Below are 19,340 nucleotides of genomic sequence, written 5' to 3'. Positions count from 1 at the left end.
ACCTTTAAGGACAAGATTTTTAAGTTACCCAAACCTTCCCGTAACACACCTGCTTAGATTAGAACACGTTTTTATGGTTAAAAATGCAGAAAACACACTAAAAACGGGTGCTAAACCAAGAAACTTTTTGTCCAAACACAACCAAAGTCTTGCACAAAACCCGGTTTTAACAAGGAAAAGAGCCACGGCTCTGATACCACTTGTAGGTCCCTCGGAGGTTGAGGATAAACCTATTCCTTGTTATGTTCAACACTCTAGCAAGTGCGGAATCCAAGCTAGAGTGCAAACCGTAGTTTAGATGAAAGCAAAGATTACAAAGAGAAAGAGTAGACAAGCAAAGTATCAAAGTTTTCTCTTGTATTTCAGTGGACACGGTTACAGACCTTGACCAAACTGAAATGCTCTCTTACAAGACTTGGGTTCACACACAAAAGCTCTCAACAACTTGACCGAATGACTAACTGTGAAGTGAAACCCTCATGGGATATATATACCCATAACAGACAACCATGCACGAAGGATCAGGTATTCTGGTCGAAGGATCATCTATCGACCAGAAATACCATCGAAGGATATAGAAGGATCCAAACATACTTCGAAGGATGGTATATCCTTCGAGGTCCATAAAGATCCATCGAAAGACATCTTTCGAAGTCATCGAAGGATACATAACATCCTTCGATGACATCCTTCGAAACACATTATCTTTCAAACACTAAGTGTGGATGTTTGGCCAAGTCAAACCAGGAGGATGGTTGACTTGGTCAAACACACATTCCAACACATAAACAACATAACAAAGACGTAAACACAACAGACAAAAGACATCGTTTTATACATTACAAAATACAGACAAAGTACAGACACAAAGTGCACCAACAGAAGTCACATTTCGAAAACCATGCATGCAACTGCTCCTTTCGAAGAAGTTCCAGAATAAGCCGTAGATGGTGCTCGTGCTCCTCCTGACTCTTAGAATAGATCAGGATGTTGTCGATGAATATAATAACAAACTTATCCAGATAGGGCTTGCACACTCTGTTCATAAGATCCATGAAGACTGCAGGCGCGTTTGTCATTCCAAAAGGCATAACCAGGAACTCATAGTGCCCATAACGAGTCCTGAACGCTGTCTTAGATAAATCCTCATCACGGACTCTCAGTTGGTGATAACCTGACCTCAGGTCAATCTTCGAATAGTAGCTCGACCCTTGCAGCTAATCAAACAAGTCATCAATGCGTGGAAGTGGATAGCGATTCTTTACAGTCACCTTGTTGAGTTTGCGGTAGTCGATACACATTCTGAAGGTACCATCTTTCTTCTTCACAAATAATACTAGAGCTCCCCAAGGCGAAGATCTAGGACGAATAAAGCCCTTATCCAAGAGCTCTTATAGTTGCGTGGATAGTTCTTCTAGTTCTGATGGAGCTAAGCGATAAGGTGCTCGAGCTATTGGTGCTGCTCCAGGAGCTAGTTCGATTTGAAATTCAACCTGATGATGGGGTGGGAGACCAGGTAATTCCTCAGGAAAATCACGCACAATCGGGATATCTTTGATCTTCTTTTCATTCTTCGAGGTGTCGGTAACGAGGGCTAATATAGCAGTGTGGCCCTTTCGCAAGCACTTCTGGGCCTTAAGAAAAGAAATGATGCCCACCACAGCACCACTCTTGTCGCCATGAATCACCAAAGTTTCTCCATCTGAACGAGGAATGCGGACGATCTTCTCCTTGCAAAGGATCTCTGCTCGATGTTGCGACAACCAATCCATACCAATAACAATGTCGAAACTACCCAAAACAATAGGAATGAGGTCGATAGAGAAGGTCTGACCAGCTAAGATAAGATTACAACCCCTAACTATATGTGTGGCCTCAAGACTATTACCGTTTGCTAGCTCTACCATGTGCTTGGTGTTCAAAAGTGTAGCGACACGCTTTAACATTTAACTAACTTTTAAGGACACATAACTGGTATCGGGACCCGAATCAAATAAAACATTAACAAAAAACTCATCCAGTAGGAACTTACCCATCACGACGTTGGGATCATTCCTAGCATCACCCTGACCAATCACGAACGCACGGCCCTGGGCGCCATTGTTTCCATTGTTTCCCCCGTTGTTACCCCCATTGTTGTTTCCGTTCCCCTGATTATTGTTGTTATTCTGATTCTGGTTCAACTGGGGGCAGTTCCTCTTGAAGTGACCTCCAGCACCACACTGAAAGCATCCCCTGTTACCCTGCTGTTGTTGCGGCTGATTCTGTGGAGCTGATGGCTGTTGCTGTTAACGATTCTGATTCACAGGTCTTGCACCCCTACAATCCTTTGCTTCATGGCCAAACTTGTTACACCTCAAACAACGACCCTTGTTGCACTGCCCACTGTGATGCCTGTTGCATCGGTTGCACTTGGGGTGGTTTCCTCGATACCCACCCTGCCCTTGACTACCAGAAGATTGCTAACCAGGACTCTGGTACTCATCAGTCTTTCGCTGCTGATACTGAGACTGAGCTGATGTCGAACCCTTGCTTGAGACTTCATCCCATTTGCGCTTGTTGTCGTCGGGGGCATCATCAGTAGTAGTAGTAGTACCAATACGCTTAGGCAGCCTATTCTGCTCGACTGCCTAATCAGTGAGACGATGAGCCAAACGAATAACTTGCTGAATAGTGGCGAGGTTTGCTGCTGTCACATGACTCTGGATCTCTGGCACTAAACATTTGAGGTACAGCTCAATACGCTTGATAGGAGGATCTACCATAGTAGGACACAGAATAGCTAGCTCATTCGACCTTTTCGTATACGCTTCAATTTCTGACCCCGTCATCTTTAAATTGAAGAACTCGACTTCCAACTTGTGGATGTCATCACGATTGCACTATTCTTCCTTGATCAGTTCCTTGAAATCATTCCATGGTGTGGCGTTAGCAGCTGCCAACCCTAACATTTGAACTTGCGCTTTCCACCAAGTTAACGCAATGCCTTCAAGTGTTCCAGTAGCATACTTCACCCTACGAGCCTCACGGCACTCACACGTCTCGAAGACAGATTCGAGCTTCTAAAACCAGTGGAGGAGGCCTACAGCTCCTTCAGTGCCGTTGAAAGTAGTAGGTCGGCAGTCCATAAAAGTTTTGAAAGTACACACAGGAGGCTGTGCAGGTTGACCTGTTGTGTGTGTAATAAGAGACAAAGTTAAGCACAAGTGTTGGGTTACGAGAGTTGGATCTAAAGATCCTAGAGTAAGTTGCAATGGCGGGTTATACCTCCTGCCTGACCGGCTGCGAGTGCCGCAGTAACTTGTTCATTAATTAGAGCCGTTAGCTGGGCTTGAGTTAGGTTAACGCGTCCACTCATGATCTTCATACCAAAGGAAACATGAATGAGAGAGGTTCGCGAAAGTGCGATGACATAAGCGAGTAAGCACACATGGGTTTTCAAACAATAGTTGTTATGTTCATCTAAGCATACCATGAGCAAAGTACTATATAACTAGCAAGTAGGCAGTAATAACATAAACCATATCACCTATAGTGTTGAGCCTTGCACGTGGAGCGAAGCGTCGTTGTGGATCGTTGAGCACTGTACCGATTATAGTCTGGTTTTAACAAAAATTTTTCCCCTTATTAAAACCAAGTTCACTATAACCAATGGCTCTGATACCAATCTGTCACACCCCCAAAATCCACATGTGGAGTATCACCGCTTGGAGGCGTGATCAAGCCACCAATCATATTGAACATAGCATATAAGTAATACAAAACCCAAACACAATATAATTGGTGTCCAAACAAAACATAGTTTAAGTAATCAGCGGAAGCATAATGTCTAAAACCAAAGTATAAGTTCAAATGTATGAAAAATGTTTAACATGGCATAAGACTATCCATGTCCCACAACGACCACGCCTCCCCGTGCAAGCTCCATGAGTACCTAACGACCTGCAAGGCATGTAACAGCGAGTCAACAACAAAGTTGAGCGAGTTCACAGTTGGTTGTTTAGTTCTACCAGTTTGTTTTTGTTTTTTTTTTTTGAATCATAAGTTGTTTCATAAACCACGAGTTAACCAGTACTTCTGTTTCCCAAACCATAACCACAATCAATGGGGGCTTCCCATGTGAACCACTAGACCGTTACCATATCAACTACTAACGAAATATAAGTTGAGCCCCACATCAGTGTCTATCATCACTGACAGTTTGCCATAGTCCATCAGTACACGCCCATTCGAACGACACGGTGTGAGGTTTGTTAAACCTAATAGCGCTATTAACTAATGACCCGCTCGCCATCGGCCTCAGCGATCAGGTCGATATAAAGTGAGGAACTTCATGATAGAGTTTTGTCTAATAAGTTTGAGGTTGTTGTCCTACCCAAGGAGGACGAACGTACGTAGTTCTACCCAAGGAGAATACGCAGGATATATAGTGGCATCCTACCCAAGGAGGATGGCCATACATATTCTACCCAAGGAGAATATGTAGTTTTTCGTTTTAGTTCTTTAACCCATTCCCAACCCTTGGGAATCCCATGCCTTGTAGAAAGTGTGAACTCACCTTGGTTTGCTCGGTGTGCTAAACTATGTGCTCACAAGTAATCAGTCAAGTCCTATAGTGTGCACGTATACTCAATCAGTTCTCATTCACAAGGTTTACGTAAAGATGAAATTGTAGGATCGTTGTTGAACCCAAATGAGTCAATCCGAAAAGTTGTTTATCCAATTCAAAGGCGGAATCAATGAATTAGACGCTCAAACTAATTATAATGCTTTCTTTTATTGATCTAACAACGTTTACAACCTGAAAGCAAATTGGCAGCACTTCGTTACAATTTTCAGAACCGTTACCAAATGAACAACATGTGCAATATATATAGTGGAGAGGTTTCGCTTTAATGGACTGTCCATATAAGCGAACCTGTTGTTATGGTTGCGCTTATATGAACATTGTTCATATAAGCGGAACCTCTTGCTAATCCACCAAATTCCGACTCTCGAACCTCGTGCACTGGATATCCTATCCTATCTTATACTATTACATGATACAAGATGAAGTCAATAGACGTAATGCACTAACAGACTCCCCCTCGGATATTGACGAAGTCTTCAGTGACTAATCTCTGTTATGACACCTTCTTCAGTCTTGATCATTTTGCCTTCTCTTTTCAAGTTGTAACAATGTAAGCATCCATCACTCTTTCTCTTTGATCAGCTTCTCTCTTTGACTCTTACATCAGAATCTCATTACTGACTTTATCATCAACAGCTTCATCATCAGCAACTTTATCATCAGCAACATCATCATCAGCAGGCTCCCCCTTTCATCAAGCTTCCGTGCTTTTAGGGATCGACACCTAGCTTTCCAGCTACAAGCTCATCCTCTCTTTCAGCTTGTCTTCAGACTCCCCCTCAGTTTTTGCTTTCGGGATCGTAGCATGGACTATCTTATCCTGCAATCACTCAAACACTTGATAAGTAACAACATTTTAAAAAACCATCAATCAATTTCTCTAAACCACTTCCCCTATCAACAAACTTAACAGATATGGCAGCGTTAAAGACTCCAACTCCCTCACAGTTTATCATCCAAGTTCAAGCCAATGACCTTGGAGATATCACAAACTGTTTTTGGAAATTTTTTGTTTTTAATTCAAGTATCAAATTAATGAACTCGTTTTATTTTCAGACACACAATCAGCTTACTTAGACTTTGAAAACTCAGCATTTCAAATATCGGTTGTCGAAAATAACGCAGAAATCAAAATCTTTTTGGATTTTCTGAAAATATAAAGCAATAAGAACTATGTACAAACATATTTACAAATAATTATTTTGTTTGAGAATGCGACAGAGGATCATATCAGTTTTTGACAAATTACTAGTACCGTTAAGCTTTAATTCATACTCAGAATTAAACAATTCACATAGACTGTTTCTAAATTCTCAACACAATTTTCAATCTATTCAGGATACGAATTAGATGTTTTATAGACTTAACTCATTCATGTGTCCCACCTCTTGAATATACTCCCGTATCCAGAATCTCAGTATTCAGTCTTACAGGTGTTTATACTATAATGATGTCTGTACATAAATTAGGACATGCGAGAACTAAGGGATCTCAGGTCGATACTTCCGTATGCGCAGAGAGATATCAGTTTCGACTTTGGTATGTCCCCTTTAGAGGATCTTTTAGCTACAACAGCAATGATTATCAATTTTATTGTCTAATCAGCTGAGGGCTAATGCTATGTTTCAAGCATTTGAGGCAAAGTATTATCCAAGGACTAGATCAGAACTTCCGTTCAGCAAAAGTCCCGGAATAATACCCCAGACATCATCTAGTAGAAAAACCTAGTATATCAAAATATGAGACCTTTCAAACGAGATTTCAGGGGTTACCTATATATCCAAGTAGTGTTCCCCACGAATTTCGCAAGTTTGAAATTTTAGGTTTATATCCTAAATAAATTTACTAAATGTGTGAAAATCTATCAACATATCATCAGTAAAACTGTTTAATACTTTATACTATACAAATCTTTAGCATACAGTAACTGTCTACTGATGTTCTATCATTTCCTCTTTTTACGCGAAATTCAAATTTTTGAATTTTATCATGTTTTTGACTTTTTCAAATTTTCTAATGTTTTTGTGTTTTTTTTTTAAATTTTCTAATGTTTTTGTATTTTCTAACAATTTTTTCTCCCCCTAAAATGCAAAAGCATTAAAAAAAAATTGACAACACGATACTGATAGCTTTGTCTCGCCATCCATGTACTGCTAATCATGCACTGAAACACACTAAAAGCAGTAATTACCCCCATGATTTACAACACATTGATTTTTACAGTTTGAAAACCGTTTTCCAATCTGATGAATGTAATCATGTTTGTTCAGCCGTGAGGGTTTCGGCGTCTTCAATCAACATTCATTCTAACAAAATTAAAGACAAACATATTTTTGGTTTTTAGTTTTTCAAGTTTTTAGGGTTTTGAGAATATTGTATATTTATGTACAAACAACAATCAAACTAAACTCCCTGTTCAACCAAACCAGGGTCCTGCTGTAACACCCCCAAAATTCCACCTGCGGAAACCCCGCGAGGCGTGTTACGCATCAGAGTTCAAGCCACCAATCACATTGAACCAATGATAAGTATTTAAGTAAGTCATGACATTAATTACCAAAATAAGATGTCAACATGATATCAATTCTCAAATGTTGTGTAGCGGAAGCATGTAATAAATCATTTAGCAATTGTTTCGTAATAACACTTAAACCAGGGTATCAATATAAGATAATCCGAAAGCCTCGATCCATGACCACTCCAGCACTCCCAGACAGCAAGTCCATGTTCCAAACGTTAATGACCTACAAGCATGCAAACAAGTGTGTCAGACTACGCTGGTGAGTTCAAGGTTTTGTTAACGTGTTGAGTTACCAGATGTATGTTAATGGGATTCAATGTTGCGTTACGATGTTGCTCATGTTACATACCCTAGGGAGTGTGCCCATGTGTATCCAGGGAGTGGGTACCCCTTAACGACCGATTGCTATGTTGCCTTCGTTAGATACCCTAGGGAGTGTGCCCATATGTATCCGAGGAGTGTGCCTCTAACAACCATAGCCATACCCAGATAATTAGTTCATGCCCGTCCTTACGGCCCGGTGTGAGGTTTCCCACCTAATAGCGCTATCAACTAATTACCCCCATTGCCCTCCAGGCAATCCGATGATAGATCCCATGTTCAATAACCAAAACCGATTAAGTTATTTACCCAAAGTTTCCCTTCCAAATGTTTACCAGTTGTCCCAAACCACCGGGACGCATGCTTGAGAAAATGCATTGAACTCACCTGAGATTTGCTCGGTATGTTTTATCACTTTGTTTCACGTTGCACAAGTAATTTACATACATCATCATATAAGTTGCAACAGTCGTTCATGAAGTCCAACAGTAACATATGTCTTACTTTCACACAATTATCACATTGCACTACATGTACTCATCAAGTGACACATATTAGATGTTTAGCACGTTCACGGGTTCATATTACAAGTTTACATTCCAAGATATTCGACTAACATGCCAGATCATTACACGTATCACATAACAGTCAAGACATTAAACAAAACCATGTGCGGCCCAGGCATTCGGGCCCACACGTCTTGTGTGACCCGAATGACCTTGTGCGACTGAACCACTTGTGCGACTAGTCCGCTTGTGCGACTGGTTTGGATTGTGCGACTCACACCACACCCGGCCCAAATATCTTGTGCGATCAGCTATGTTACCCAGCCCAATAGTATACGACCCTATATGACTAACCCAAGGATGCGTTGTGCGATCCAATCATAACCCGACCCAAACCGCTTGTGTGATTTCCCATATGTCCGGCCCAAAAGTCTGAAGTCCAAGCATTAAAAACATGGCCCATTCTAACGATATGCAAGAGCTTTGTGCGATTCGGACCGCTTGTACGACCCTATCACTTGTGCGATACAACTAAATCAGCCCAGCATGTATACTCGGCCCAACATAACCTCTTGTGCGACTGAAGACATCTTGTGCGACCAAGATGTCTTGTGCGACTAGTTTTATTATCCGGTTATTATGGAAATCAGTTACACAACTATTATCTTGAAATCAATTACCAAGTTTCCTTTTATTTGACCAATCAACAAGATAACAGTTTCATGCATACTCAATATTCGATCAAATAAATAAATCATCAATTAATATGGACTCTAAATATCATAACAATCATCATCATTTCAATGCAGGAAGCCCTCATATCAATTCTTTTATCAAAGTCAAAAAGTCACCTAAAGTCTATGTATTTAAAAGAAATAAGCTACCATCCACCAAACCAAGTGTTGTCAGTCATGCACTTCCGAATATTCAATAATACTTGCATGTGAGTTTGATGATTTAATTGTCAGAATCATGTGTAATAACATTTAGTATATGTCGGCCATAAAGGAATTGCACATGGAATTATTATTATTTGAATGAATATACAATTGATTACAACTATTTGATCCTAAATCATCATGCACCGTTTACGTTATCCTCCATCGTATATCATTTACAAATCATCATGAGACATATATAATCACATTACATAGCATCAACTAATAATGAAACACTAACCGGTTAAGAAAGGATAACGAGAATGATCCGAACAAGGGGCTGATCTTCGATTTGAAAGAAAGTGAGTTGCCGTCAAGTTTGAGAGGAGAGAAAGAGAGAGCTAGGGTTTGTGTGTCTAGAATGTTTTTGCAAAATAATGAGAAGGTTACTAACTTCTAAGTGTTAATTGTTCACGAGGGGTTGGGCCGAACCCACACTTGGGCCGCCCTATACGTCCGAATGTAAGCGATACGGCCCAAAGGTCTTGTGTGTTCGAGTGATGGTTGTGCGGTTGGTTCATGTTGTGCGTTTGAGCCAATATATACATACATACATTACATTACATAAAACACAAAATCATAACGTTTAATAATCGTAATGGTTCACATAAGCACGTGACGTTACACAGAAGTAGGTTCGAATTACGAGTTGTCACAGTATCCCCAACTAAAAAGAAATTTCGTCCCGAAATTTGGTACGCACTCACTGAGAAAGCTGGGTAAGTTAAAGCTAGGTAAGTTATATCGTTTGCTGGTTTTCCTGGGGTGTCACACCTGCAACCTCCTCCTGTGCCAGGTTGCTCCAACTATCATTCTCACAATCTTCAGCTTCGTTGAGCACCTGCACATTCAAACTTTATCAATCATTTGAACAATTTAGCCCAGTTTTGTTGGACCTTAGGCATTTCAACACAATAATTTTCATTCAATTATGGAAAATCTTTGTCATTTAAAACTTTTCCAGCTTTGATCTCAACTTTTTCATCTTTTACCGACGACATTTGTTTCTTAGCACTCTACACTTGACCTTTCGGAGTACCTCTTTTGTTAAAGTTTGTCTCTTTTTCAACCTTTTTGTTTTTGAACAACATTTTTAGGTTTCCAAAAATCCTGATGTTTTGTCATATCAACAGATGTTCTCCAACTCTGTATCGTTCTCAATCTGGGTGTATGAGAATTCCAGGTCTGTCTTGAATCGAACCTTTTCAGATTTGATTTCCAGTTTTGATTTGAAGCAAACCTGTTCATATTGTATCGCCAAGTTTGTTTCGAATCAAATCTGGTTGACCTTTGTTTCACACTCTCAGATTTCTGTTTTTCAACATCAACAGGCTTTAGATTTTGACACTTTCGTGCAACATGTCCAATTTGATCACACTTAAAACACACTTTATTTGAAACATCCTTGGTCTGTTGTTGTTTCTTTTTCATAGCATCAAACTCCACATTAGACTGTTGTCCAAATTTGAGTTTTTCCTCTTCTTTCAAGTTCTTCCCTTGAACAAAATTCATCTTTTGTTGCAAATTTTGTTGTTTACTTTGATTCCAATTCTGTTTCCTTTTATAACCCAAACCAGCCTTCATGTTTTTCTTCTTAGAACCAGGTTTGTTATAAAAAGATTTATGACCTTTACCAGCAAACTTCGGAATCTCAGACTTTTCAATCTCAACCATTTTGAAAACTTTATCAACCTTTTCTGAAATCACATTCTGAAACGGGAATAAAACATCTAAGAATAATTTGTCCGATCCAATCATGGTATAAACCAATCCCTTTGAATCATCATTCAAATTTTTCTCGGATTTTGTGTTTTTCAGATATCCATCATAAAGATTTCCTTCATCTTCATCCTGTGATTCAGACTTACCTTTTGTAGACTCATCTTTCAAGACACTATCAACCACCTTACTTACCACCTCGGAATCATCAGCATCATCAGATTTGGTGTAAGTCACATCGATACTTTCAGGTAATTGGTCAGCTATGTTCAAACCCTTTGCCACCTTTTCCTCATCATAAAAAGGATAATTGTTTCTCAATGGTGGTGGTACCTGATGAAATTCTGAACCAATACCCTTTTACAATTATCAGTATCTCTGTCATCTGGTGTAATGTTGAAAATGCGTTCGAGAATGTACGAAGAGTTATGATAACTTTGAAGTTTGGTCACAATCTTTTCTTTTTCAGCCAAGACTTGTTTAAGATTAGCAATTTCATCAACACATTTGTTCAATACAATTTGCTTTTCTTTAGACTTTCTTTCATACATTTCTTTAGTGACTAAAGTTTCAGACAATCGTTGATCAAAACTTTTGACTTGGCTCTTCAAAGTATCATAAGCCTCTTGTACTCTCTGACTCGACCACTTTAAAGAATCATACTGTTTTTGTAAATCTTGAAATTTAGATTCTTTTTCAACACAATCGACACATTTTGCAGTACACAGTTGTCGATAAACCTCATTATCCTTTTCAATACCTTGACATTTCTGTGTTAGCTTTTCAACTTTTAATTTTAAAATTTCTTCTTTGTCAATCATTTCTTTACATTTTATTGTTAAAACATTTTCAAGTTTAACAATGTCATTGTCTTTTGTTTTTATGATGTCCTCTTTTTCAGTACAGGCTTTGCACATTTCTATGCAATTCCTGCACTTGTTTTCGTTTTCATCAACCAATTTGATAAGTCAGAATATTTTCTAACCTCAGTCTCTTTCAGCACCGATTCTTCTGTCTCAGTTTTCTAAACTTCCTCTTTTCCTTCTTTAAGAGCTTCCTCGTTCTTCTGTTCTTCTTCAACTTTCTGTCCCTCTTCAGCAATCTGTTTCTCTTCAGTTTTCTATTCTTCTTCAGCAGCAGTCTTCGCAACAGCTTTTACTTCTTCAATCATCTTCTTTAATTCTTCTTCTTTTCTCTTCTTCATCTCTACCACCTTCGGTAGACTTACTTCACAAACCTCTCTTATCTTCTTCTCCAAATCAGGTAAATACTCTTTATCAGATAATCTTCGTGTGTTGAAAGTAGCTTGCCTTGGAAGCAGATTTGTTACAGCTTTGAAATCCACTTGTGATGGGTCTACAACTGGATTACCCCGTGGATCTATGTAACATTCCAACTCTTCATTCCATCGTTTGGCTCTCTGGGCTTCTTTGAAAGGTTCATCTAATTTCCAATTTCCCATCTTGCATAGTCTGCTTTCCACCACCTATCAGGATCAGCATCAGCAACAAATGCATACCCAACAGCATCTTCTTCTGGGCAAACTTCTTTACTCCAGTCGTAACCTTCATCGTCATATATAACTGCAAGAGCCCTTGATTTTTCTTCTGGCTGTTTCAATCTTTGTGGCTCAGACTTGTTCTGATGGTAAATCGCTTTCTTGTAGTAATCTTCGTTGAACGGATTCTCGGAATCATCAGCAGCATACGCATTTCTACACTCGCGCTTAAAGTGACCTTTTTGTTTGCATTTGAAACATGTCACTTTGGATTTATCAAATCCCAGTTTGGTAGATGGTCCACCAATTGACTTCCTCCCCGTGATCTCCATGAACCGTTGTGCTCTACGAACCGCACTGGCCATGCACCATCTTATATCCATTAGTTCCATCTCCTCGGGGTCTATTTGATCATATTCTTCTTTCGTCAAATTCGTATTGCCAATCTTCCCTGCAACGACGCTTTCATATGATTCGAGTACGGATGCCAAGAAAACCATCTGTTGTTTCGCCGATTCTTCGCTGAAATTCTGCCCACTCTTCAAATCAACTGCGATATTACACTGGAATAGTTTCTTTGAAGCAGATTGGTCTGAAGTGTTTGAAGAAGATCCACTGTGAAAACCACTGTGAAGACTTTCATTGTTCACTGAATTTGAACTTTCTGCGGAAAATGCTGTTTTTGGAGATCCAGCCTGTGGTACATTTCCTCTATAGTAAAGTTCCACATTCTGCTGATAAGCTGGACTGTTGACTTTGGATCTTTTTATCTCCAACTCATGGCTTTCAAACGTTTCAATCAGCAAATCCACTTTTAGATCATTAGGCTTGATTGTATTTTTCAGCATTAGAGCGAAATATTGCCAATCTTGATCATTGAGCAATGAATCAAACAATTTATCCACCATCTCTTCTTCAGAATATGAGATTTCATATCTGGCCAGCTCCATTTTCAGATGTCCAAATCTCTCGATCATTTTACAAACAGATTCATTTTTCATACAACTGAATAAATCAAACTCTTTACGCAACAATTTCTTTTTGTTTTTGACAATTTCATTACTACCAATATACTTTTTCCCTAACGCTTCCCACAAACTCTTTGACGTTTTCTCTTGTTCAAGTAACGAGATAATATCCTCTCTCTCTGACTGTTTGATTAATGTGATCATTTTATATTCAGCTACAACATTTTTTATATCAATGTCAGTGAAATCTTTTGGATCTATCAACTCTCCTCCCTCTTTCACTGGTTCAATGTAACCATTTGTCAATTTTAACTAGCTTTCAGGAGCGAAAGCTTTTACCCAATCCTCAAATCTATTTTTCCACCAGTTATAGTCTTCAACTTTCATTAACTTTGGTGGCTTCTGTTGGCTTCCGTACATGTTCTCGAACTTCAAATTCTCTGAAATTTCTCTTGAATATTCTTTCAACTCAGATCTTCTATCTGACGATTCAGAAGTGAACGCGTTGTAGAATGTGTTGTAGAACTCTTCACCGTTGTTTGACATCTTTAATCACCAGAAAGCAAACAAACAAACTTAATCAGTTTAATCAATATTACGTAATTTGAAATACACCGACACTCGATTGTCGTGAAATGATCTTGACATGATAAAGTTCACTTTCGAACGAAATATGACACACTGGTGAAATCAGATTGGACGTATAAGCGAAACCAAAAGGATGACCAATAAGCGAAACCTTATTAGACCGAATAAGCGGAGCTAGACTTGTTCGTATAAGCGAAAGTGTCACAATACTCAAAACCAACAAGTCCGGATAAGCAAAACTATCAGTGACGTATAAGCGGAACTATCAATTGTTCGTTCAAGCGAAAGTCAAATGTCTGTTCAAGCGCAACCTATGAGCGGAACTATGTAATTTGGAGAGAAACTAGTGTCACAGAATCGAAACCCTTTGAGATTTTGTTCACTGGAGCGGAACTATATGGATCTATAAGCGAAACCATACAATGTCCAAATAAGCGGAATCATATCCGAAGGTTATTTTGTCCATTTTTAGGTTGAATTTTGACATGAAACTATCAAAACACTAATACACATTCTGTGAAAAATTTGGCCGATTTTAACCGTGGAAACTTGTTCAAATCGAAAAAGAAGGTGTAGAAGACAGAAAACAGATCCAATTGAGCTAAACTCTTCCTCTTGAGCTCTGATACCACTTGTAGGATCGTTGTTGAACCCAAATGAGTCAATCAGAAAAGTTGTTTATCCAATTCAAAGGCGGAATCAATGAATTAGACGCTCAAACTAATTATAATGCTTTCTTTTGTTGATCTAACAAAGTTTACAACCTGAAAGCAAATTGGCAGCACTTCGTTACATTTTTCAGAACCGTTACCAAATGAACAACATGTGCATTATATATAGTGGAGAGGTTTCGCTTTAATGGACTGTCCATATAAGCGAACCTGTTGTTATGGTTTCGCTTATATGGACATTGTTCATATAAGCGGAACCTCTTGCTAATCCACCAAATTCCGACTCTCGAACCTCGTGCACTGGATATCCTATCCTATCTTATACTATTACATGATACAAGACGAAGTCAATAGACATAATGCACTAACAGAAATCATAACACGTAGCAGTTATTCATGTCCATGCAAAACATACATCACATAATTTATTCATAGTAATAACTAACACATAGCATTTAACAGTTAAACAACCTCATGCAACTCATGCTTATTATTAACAACAACTAACTAATCCAGTTAGCCCTTAATTGATCTAACCGAGTTACTGTGCACGTTTCACCCTTGACGAAACCCCCTGTTTCGTCGTGACTCCCACTCGACGAAACCCTAAGGTTTCGTCGTGCATCCCTTCGGTGAAACCCACCCGTTTCGTCGTGATTACCCTCGACGAAACCCCCTATTTTCGTCGACATCGGCGTTTCGTCTATTTGGTCAGTTACGTCGTGTAGAACCCTAATCATGACTAACAGTCGTTTCACATTATCATCAAACAACCAGTTATCATATAACGCCGTAATCATCAATCATTATATAGAATCATAAAATCAGAACCAATCATTCAAACATTATTCACGGTTACAATACTTAACATCCGACCGACATGAATAACGAACCCAATTGCATACAATCACAAGCATCAGATTCAGTTTCATAGGTTAACAATGGAACATCAGTTTTTTACTATTTCTCACTACTTTATTTAATCGCATCACAATAAGTTTATCCAATTCACCATCTACGATCATCATCTAATCATACAACATACATATCGACATACATGATCATCAGTTAACAACCAAAGGGGATCCAAACATAAGATCAAACATTACATAATATCAAAGAATCATGTTTTCAATTAACAGTTAGCAATGACAACAATCAATTAATCATGCAAGGGTGAAACACTAACCGTGATAAACGGAAACACTAACTTTATCGGCCTAAAGGGCTTCGAGGACACAAGATCGCCGTCAGTAGGGGGAGAGAGCTCTAGGGTTTCTAATTTGCTAACAGTGTGAGAAAATGAAATCGTTTCGCTTAGTTATATCCAAAACAGCATACTGGGCCCTTAATGGGCTTTGGTGAAAGGCTGGGCCGACAGAACTCCCCGTTTCGTCGAGGGTTATGACAAAACTCCCCTCTGTTTCGTCGAAGTAGTTAATGGCGAAACCCTTGGGTTTCTTCGAATTCATTCAAGATTTTAAATAGTTTTAAGTTTTTCAACCAGGCTACATGTTATATCAATAAACATATAGATGCAACAATCACAAAACGTCTCAACATATATCAAACACGTATGGTACATGGCAAACAAGTCATGTAAACAAACAACCAAACAGTTAACATACAATTAGCGTGAAGATGGAATCTTGGAAACTCGAGTTGTCACACACATTATTTATAAAGACACAACATTTTATTAATTACAAAATGTTGATTACATACTACATGTATGTTACAACTGCATGTTCCCATGAACCACATAAGTCTTCTAATTCGCATGCGTCTATCTCAATATTTGCCAATAAACACGTCTTGAACAACATACACGGATCACATCAGTCTCAAGTTACCTGAAATGCATGTTAGTTTTAAAAGGGGTCAGCTAAACGCTACTGGTGAGTTCCACTGGTTTGGTTGTTTCGTTTCAAAATGTATCAACATGTTTAATTGCACATATTATGGTTCATAGATGGAATTACACGAATGTCAGAAGTGAAACCTAGACTGTTCTAATAGTACCGTGTCACACAGACACGTACTCACACCACCTGTAACTCATGAAGTTCAATGCCCTCGGGTAGTTATGTCTAACAACATAACTTGGTTACGGACGAGTACATACCTTGTTGCCAACATTTTGTCAGGCGTGGCCTGGGATTGTCAAACCAATAGTACTATCCACTACCCACGGCTTACGTTAATCACAAGTTATAAAATATTTTTGCCGAAGTGCATTTAAATCAATTTTCAAGCCCTTTTCAAAATGAGTCAGTTAAGTTGTATTTACTAGTGCAAACTGACGTATTTTCCAAAAAGGCGAAGTGCAGGTGCTAGGCGAAATAGGCTGGCTACTCCAGGCATCATTATTCAAGTCTCGCAAGCTTTAGATGTCAAAGTCTGTTGAACAGTTTCCTTTTTATTTTGATCCGCCTGTGGATCTGTTTCGACTGTTTTATGATACTTAAATATTACAATTTTATTCAGTTGAAATAAATCTATATCTTTTGCTTCCGCTGTGCATTTATATGTTGTGTGGTTTGACTATGATGATATCAATGACGTCACGATACTCCCCACTGGGCCCACCGGTGACACGTGGAAATAGGGGTGTGACAGGTTGGTATCAGAGCCAACACTGAGTGAATTAAACACTAGCCTTTTGTGTTTAATCTCAGTTACACAATTGCACATTCTCGAGTCTAGACAAGAACATAGGACTAATCCTAATTCGTTATATTTTTGTCTCCTTTGTTATTTTCTGATTAGCCCTTGCATGGGCAAGTCATTTTGATAGAAGTCCCGTTTAGGGCAACCATATACTTGTCTAAATATAATGGGATGATTAGATTCCTATATTATAAGATCTACCATTGTGATAAAATGGCAAAATCTAAAAAGGGACAATACCTAGCTCGGGATAGGGCCAAGATGGTAGTTCCTCAATTAGATTCAGATCCTTGTTAACATCTCAAATTAGGATTGCTCTGCGTTTAATATTAAAAAGAATCTTAAAGGTAAAACCTAGCCTAAATGTCATTGCAGACATGGCCAAGATGGTACAACCTATTCAAAAAGATTCAAACCTTGTTAACATCTGAAAGCATGTTAATATTCTTGAAAAAGTGTGATCCGATAAAATCACATAAGTCATTATTAAAATGGGTTATTCTAAATTCCCTTATTGATATGATCATCCCTTAAGGATGAAGTGCCCTCGGGCTATAATTAACATCCTCTGGGACTAAAGACAGTGGTGGCCTGCAATTCCCTGTCAAGAAAAGGAAATGAACTTTGATTCAACCTTAATACCTCGATTCTATAAAATCCCGGTTTAATAATTAAATCTGTCTATGTGACTAGGCCTTTTGTGCTATTATATATAATTTAGGGTTATCCTGTAAAATTAACTAAAATGTGTATTAAAAACCATGGTTAACAAATCGTTTAAAACGATAGAACTGTATAAGCTTCCGTATAAACCTCGTCCTCATTTGATTTTATGTAGCAATTAAAGCTACATGGCAAGGTCGGAGGAAGTGAACAGTCATTCTTTGGAAAGCCACGATAATGATAAGGTTAATATAACCAAAGGAGAGCTCCGTACACTGATTGATACAACTGTATCTAAAGCTATAAAGGAGCAATTCAAGGAGGTTAGTGAGACGTATAGTAGAACCTCTTCGGTACCCCACTCTAAGTCTGTTCCTAAGACTCATTCAGAAGCTCATAGCAAGCCACCCTCGAAGAAGGATGGACCTAAGAAAGAGGATGTCGAACATTCCTCAAACCAACATAGTGTTCCATCCAAGAGAATAGTGTTCGATGATGAGCCACGTACCAAGTCTTGTACTTATAAGTACTTTGTTTCCTACAAACCCCGGGATTTCACTAGGGAGAAAGGAGCAATTGATTGTATGACTTGGTTAGATGAAATGGAGACTATTGTTGATATCAGCGGTTGTGCTGAAGGGATATAGTGAAGTATGTATCCCAATCGTTGAAGGGAGAGGCACTGGCATGGTGGAAGTCTCTCATTCAAGCTGCTGGGAAGATCCCACTCTATAATATGTCATGGGAGCAGTTTGTTGTTCTCATTAAGGAGAACTATTGTCCACAGCATGAGGTGGAAAGGATTGAATCGGATTTCTTATCTTTGGTGATGCAGAATTTAGATTGTCAAGCTTACCTCACCAGTTTCAATACCATGTCTAGATTGGTTCCTTACCTGGTGACACCAGAGCCCAAGAGGATTGCTCGCTTCATTGGGGGTCTAGCCCCAGAAATCAAAGCCAGTGTTAAGGCTTCGAGACCTACTACTTTTAGATCAGTTGCTGATCTATCTCTATCCCTCACCTTGGATGCGGTCAGGTTAAGATCGCTCAAGAACTCTGAAGAGAGTAAGAGGAAGCGTGAGGAGGATGGCTCACGAGGGTCTGAGAAGAAGCACAAGGGAAACCCTGAGTCCAAGAAGTTTGGGTCTGGAAAAGGTAGTCAGCGAGCAGAGGAAAAGCCAAGGTGCTCAACTTGCCAAAAACGCCACTTTGGAAAATGCAGGCTTGAGACCAAGTCTCAATCAGGATCACATGCATGTGGGTTATGCAAGTCTAAGGAGCATAAGACTATTGATTGCAAAAGAATCAAAGATGCTACCTGCTACGGCTGTAACGAGAAAGGGCACATTAAGACTAACTGCCCTAAATACGCTAAGAAGCCTGAGGAAGCCAAGAAGACCAATGCTAGGGTCTTCCAAATGAACGCGCAGGAGGCCATTCAGGACGACAATGTGATCACAGGTACTTTCCTCGTAAATGATGTATATGCTAGAGTACTGTTTGATTCTGGCGCTGATAAGTCGTTCATAGACAACAAGTTTTGTAAGTTGCTGAATATACCTGTTAAAACCTTATGTGTGAAATATGAGGTGGAGTTAGCTGATGGTACCTTAGAAACCGCCTCAACCGTTTTAGATGGATGTTT

Source organism: Helianthus annuus, chromosome 4 (genome assembly GCF_002127325.2).
Source record: "Helianthus annuus cultivar XRQ/B chromosome 4, HanXRQr2.0-SUNRISE, whole genome shotgun sequence".
Classification (NCBI taxonomy): domain Eukaryota; kingdom Viridiplantae; phylum Streptophyta; class Magnoliopsida; order Asterales; family Asteraceae; genus Helianthus; species Helianthus annuus.
Note: the sequence above shows the minus strand (reverse complement) of the source record.